The sequence below is a fragment of the Xiphophorus maculatus genome, chromosome 16, assembly GCF_002775205.1.
Source record: "Xiphophorus maculatus strain JP 163 A chromosome 16, X_maculatus-5.0-male, whole genome shotgun sequence".
Lineage (NCBI taxonomy): Eukaryota > Metazoa > Chordata > Actinopteri > Cyprinodontiformes > Poeciliidae > Xiphophorus > Xiphophorus maculatus.
The window spans coordinates 968,983-974,982 of NC_036458.1; the positions used below are offsets into that span (position 1 = coordinate 968,983).

Consider the following 6,000-nt stretch of genomic DNA (forward strand, 5'->3'; position numbering starts at 1 on the left):
CATTTTTCTGTACGGAAATCCAGCAGAGCGTTGAGTCGTTGACCCGCAGCATCACTCCTCCTGACCAGCAGGGGGTGACGGGGGAGAGGAAGCACTCCCCTCTAACAGGAAGAAAGTTAGTTTGAAGAAGTGATGATCTGGTATCGTTTTAGATTTTATAGAGATCGTACACCGGACTCTTCAGGCTCCCTGGAGGCTGGATGATGTTTCAACTTCCTGTTTGAGAGGCTGATCATGTTTCTACTTCCTGTTTTAGGAACTGTGACATCACGAAGCCGCTCTGCAGACAGAGGCAGTTAGAATCTGAGCGAAACACTTTGATTGAGATAAAACATGCGGAGCAGAGCGCCGACCTCGCTAAGGTCACAGGAAGCTAATTCCCCCCCTGCATGGCTAATCACGTCAGCGCAGCAGGAGCAGAACGGAGACGGTGACCCCGTGACTCTGAGGTCAACATGGCCGCCGCCTTCTGGGTCTGCTTGAGCAAAAACACATTTATTAATGTTAGCATGCGGCGCAGAGCTCCAATTATTCCTAAATGAACAAACCAGGCAGCAAACATGTCTGCTCTGCTGGATGGCAGAAAATCAGCTAAATAAAAACACACCGATTCAATAAGTTGGAATATTATTGAAAACTTGATCAGTTAATGAAATGAAAGACATTAATTAGATCAATTCCACCCAGACTGATGTTTTCAGGCATTTATTTCTGTTCATTTCGACAGTAAATTAAAACATTTTAATATAATCACCTTCCTAAAATATTGTGTTTTTTGCAAAAAGTAATTAATATATAATTTATTATTTAACTGAGATTAATGCTGTTAATCACAGAAACTGTGAGAGCTGCAGCATCTTGGATAGTTTCATTACAAACTTCGATGTCAGTTTTGGTGACGGATCAAAGCAGGAAATTCTTCTGAAGGAAACTCTGAACATCTGAAGGCATTTAGATCCAGATTTCCTCCAGTTTTACTCTATTATAAATTTGGATAATCAACTTTAATATTTTTGTGTTGTTTGGTCAAATACTTAGAGAAACATCTGGATAAACTGCAGGTGGCCCAAATTAAAGCTGCATGTATTTCAGAACAAATGTTAATTTTATGCATCAGTTCCTGTTTTCATCACGTTTCCGTTTCCTTCCATCAGCAGATATGATTCAATACTAGGAGGACATGTTTTATCACTTTTACATATTTTATTCCTGGAGCCAACAGCAGATCAGAACTTTTTCCTTCTGCATCCACACTGATGGCTGATCATTTAAAAAGAGATTTAAAAATCTAAAACGGAGAATGAATTACAGATACATTTATATTTATAGTTTATCATTGTTTGTTTTCTATATATCTTTGTTTTTAGTCTAGTTTTGATATTTCTTAAATTGTTTGATGTATTTTGTGATTGTGTTTTTTCCTCCACCTTCTTCAAATCTGACAAAATCATCGTCAAACGTTTGTGCAGCAAAAACTTTCATTGTAAAGATATGAAAGAAGTTTCTGGAGGTCATCAGAGGTCACCATCTTTAAAGCAAAAGCAGCACAAACACATTTTTTGCTGCTCAAACGTAGCTGAGTTGATTAACACAAATGTAGTTTAATTTGAAGAAGGCGGCTGGTTGACCTTTCATGACCTCTGGACACATTTATTAATATCTTTAACATTTTTGGCAGAGATGAAAATTTTTGCAGCACCAACGTTTGACACCATTTTTGTTAGATTTGAAGGAGGTGGAGCCGACTTCAGTCAGGTCTGATGAGACTTTCAGGTTTTGATAAAACCTCCCAGAGTTAAAGCAGAACCGACTGAGAGATGAACTTTGACCTCCACATTTCTGCCGCAGAGTTCCTGGAAACTGGAAGTCGATTTTCAGGGAAAAACCTTCAGAGTTTCTGATTGATGTAAAAGCTGTTGAATGACAGACGGAGACGCTGCGAAACGTTTCATTAACTGCTTTATCCTGCCAGCCTTGACTGAAGAAAAACTATGAACAAAAGTAAAAGTCATTTTCCATCACCGAGTTCTCGCTGAACGCTTTAGCTGAAAGAAATCAAGACAAGGAGGTTTATTTCTGATAGAGGAGAAATGAAACCAGATTATTCTCCACCTGGAGGGTTTATAATTTATTTTATTAAGCTAAAAACTCCCGATTCATTGTGAATCCATTCATGTTAAAAATAATAAGCTTACAGTTAATGAAATCATCTTTATGACTCATGTTAAAGTTCGCTGCCCACCTTCTGCTGTAAATAGATCTGTGATCCTAAAGCGCTCTGATCTCAAGGAAACAGCAACATGGATGCCAAGTTACCGTGGCAACACGACGACACGGGGCCTTGAATGAGTTTTGTGATGTAAAGTCAACTTTTCACCAGAGGAAGCTTTGTGCTGCAGCCGGAGGCGGATCGCTCCGTCATCACGAAGGAGATGACCAGATTTATTTTTATTTTCAAAGCTTTTAAAACAATAAAACAAATTCAGCCTCTAACGATTAAAACATATCAATAAAAACAGGAGAGTAAGTTCAACAGATTAGTAAAATTGGTAGTGTTTCCATTACCAAGAAATATGACTTAAAGTTACACATCTCTGCCACAATGACTTATTAAAGGGTGAAATAAACAAAGTGGTGACAATATAACAATATTTCTGCTCAATAACAATAAAACGTCAGAATGAAAAGAGCAGCAGAGAAAGCTGAACATTTTTACTGACGCACAGAAAGATGGTTTTGTTGCTGTAAATAATAAGTGACATTGAAAAAGTAAAACATTTCAGTAACATCATTTCTTCGTTCTGAGAGTTTTTCTGTTTTCTGGTTCTTTCTGATCTTCCTGGCCGTTTCTGAACTTCCGGTTTGATGTGTGACCTCGGAGCTTCAGAGCCGTTCAGAGCCGCCGGACTCGGTAACCGATCCCGCTTTAACGAGCCTGCTGCTGGGCGTGGCGCCGCGGGAGGAGCGCGTCCCTCATTACGGACACAAGACAACAGACGGACCGGTACCGGAACCGAGCAGCTGCAGCTGGTAACGAGCCTCATGGCGGCCATGAAGGTCAACTCTACAATTAGAGACGCTGGCAGCCATGTTGGCGGCAGCCGGCGTCTCTACAGCTTCATAGTAAAAATAGAAATAAAATACTGCTTCATATTAATACCCAGAATCCTCCGCTTTACGAAACATTTAGGGTAATTTCCGGTTTTGTTGTTTTGAACTCTGACCTACTTTTCTTCTCATTGTTACCATGGTTACTAGTTTAGCTCACACCAGCCTGTTTTTTTTTTTTTTCTTCACTGTTCCAGCAAATAGACAAAGTCTGAGACACGAAAACCAACAAATTCAGCTGCAGCTTTTAGTGAAGCTAAAACATTTATTTATGGCTTTCTTTTCTCATTGCATCTTTATCTAGTTTGATTCCTTTAAACAATAAAATCAGTTTAATCGTTTGTAGCGCTTTGCAAACTGCCAGAAAACCAAACCAGGACCAAAATTCATCAGATTTACTGCTGTGAACTGGAACTGTTCTGATTTTTTATATATTTCTGAAAACCAGTGATTTGCAGTCAAGCTAAATCAAAAGTGAATAAGAAATAAAGTGAAAATTAAACTTATTGAACTTTATCTTCTAAATTATGAGCGCCCTCTCCTGGTGCTGCCCTGGGTAACTGCCTTATGACCCATATTAATGTGTGTGTGATTTATTTTACAGAAAACAATTGTAGATATTTACAGACTCACTAATGCTGCCTCCGCATGGCGGTTAATCACATCCCGATTTTTCAGCGAAGTTTTTCCTTTAAAGGTAAAATGAGGAAACAAAGTCAGGCTTTAAAAATAGTTTCAAAAAAATCATGAAGTTAAAAGTAGCTCTGACCTTTAACCTCACACTCCCTCACCACCCAAAATCTATTTAAGGTTTTTATTACTGTTCCTCCCCAACTGGCTTTATCTATAGAGGAGAATCATTTACAGGAAGTGATGTCATTACTCATATTTTGATGAGCGAATGTGTTGGAGCGGAGGTCAACGCCGCCGCGCTGACCTCCCTTCCTCTGAATCCTAAATTAGAGATGAGGTTTGAGCAACGTGACAGGAAATGAGATGCAGTGACTGAAAACCACTTGTGTTTCTAAAGAGTCACTAATAACATGATTCACACAAATCCTGAGCAAAACTCTGGATTATTCATGAGATTAAACCGCAAAGATTGGAAAAAGAAGATTCACTTTAATCCAAAATAAAAGTCAGAGAATTGGCACATCAGCAGTTCTTTTTGTTTCATAATCTGGATTAAATATGAAGTAGAACAGAATAAACACACAATCATAAAGGAGATATATCGGTATGTTCCTTTAAGAAGCGACCAGAAGCTCGAATCTGTTTGTTTTGAAAAGCGGAGCCTCGACTGGATGGAAGTGAAAGTAACTCGGCTTCCTTCCTGCAGAGAGAAAAATGACAACAAACAGAAAACAAGATGGCGTCCTGCAGAAACACGTTCTGCCCTTCAGTGGCTTGATCAGACATGCAAAATGGGCAAATTCAATGAAACATTAAATATCATCCAGTTATGAAACAAATGATTCAGATTTAGTTATTCAGTAAAAGGTTTTGCAGTAAAATCAGGAAAATTGATGTTTGGTTGATAATCTGGTGAGTGAATGTGAAGCACGGTGGTGGCAGCATCATGCTGCAGTGATGCTTCTCTTTAGCAGTGAAAAGATGTGATGCCTCCAAACACTCACTGATCAAACTCCAGCTTTTATTGTGAAAATTAATCAGAGTAATGTTTCACCATAATGATTGGAGGAAATCTTCCATAAACCAGAGCAGGACATTTTAAAGGCCTGCTGCTGAACGTTTGGCTTTTATTTGGGAATTCTTGGATGTTGGCAGTCGTGTGAGGAATAGCAGCACTGTGTTGAATACAGACCCACAATGGAAGCATGTTCATGCGTTCAAATGGCCCAGTCAAAGTTTAAGCTACAATCCAAACAGGAATTTCTGGCAAGACTAGAAAATGGAGGATTGAGACGAAACGATCAGGATGTGTGAAACCAGAGACGCTGCTGGAGAACGGACTTCTATTCTTCTTCATCTTCTTTATGGCGGTTAGATGTGAGTTAGCGCCACCTACTGGAATGGAGATGAGTAAAGTATTTTACACAGATTTCAAAACTAAAGATAAATAACTAACAATAATAAAACTACATTCTTTGTTAATTTCATAATCAAACATAGCAACAAACGTCTGACCAATCACAACCCGGCTCATTGGCTTGGCTCTACGTATTTCCGGTGAACTTTGACCCCGCTGAAGCTTGTGTTCAGCTCGGTTTTCTTCCTGTTAACTCAGTAAAAAACTAAAATGAGTTCAAATCTTTTCCGGTTGAATCTGTCTTCATTGTTGTGCTTTCCGTTTTGTTTTGGTGCTTTCGCGTACATCCCAGTACTGTCTCCATGGCAACATCAGAACATCCTGTAGCTACAAAATGGAGGCCGACAGACAGCAGATTAGTTTTATTTTTATTCTGAATTGTAGTAAATAATAATGGCGATTCTCATTAGAAATGATTTTTTTTACTCATTTCTACTATATACAGTTATTCAGGGATGTATCTGACAAAAAGGTAAAGAGCTGACTGACCTTTAACCTCTGAGAGGAGACAGAGTGAATACAGAGCAGCTGGATGAAAAAAACAAACATTTAAATAAACAAAGATATGAAGGAAAGGATGAAAGAGTGAACCAGGTATGGAAGTATATTAGTGGCAAACAGAAAAACAACCAAAACGATCCAAATAAAAAACCAAGAGCCAAAAATATTAAATTCTCCTTTTTAATTCTGGTCTGTTGTGAATCTTTTTCAACTTCCTGATAATAAATATTGACAGCTGGTTTAAAATGAAGTTTCTGATGTGATGATGAAAATATTTCTACGGTATGATTTCTTTTCTTTGCGTCATCAGAGTGTGGGTTTCTCAGCAGCAGCAGCAGCAG

At 38.6% G+C, this 6,000-nt stretch overlaps 1 protein-coding gene across 1 annotated transcript in view; it reads left to right on the top strand.

Moving 5' to 3' along the window:
- The first annotated feature begins 2,851 nt into the window (after positions 1 to 2,851).
- The window catches only part of LOC102222215 (cytohesin-2-like), an 11,748-nt gene continuing 8,599 nt past the window's right edge, over positions 2,852 to 6,000 (top strand). The window contains exons 1-2 of the mRNA XM_014474363.2: positions 2,852 to 3,030; positions 5,970 to 6,000. The exon at positions 5,970 to 6,000 is cut by the window's right edge and continues 112 nt beyond it. The gene's annotated coding sequence lies outside the window, so the exon portion shown is untranslated. The remainder of the gene's footprint in view (positions 3,031 to 5,969) is intronic.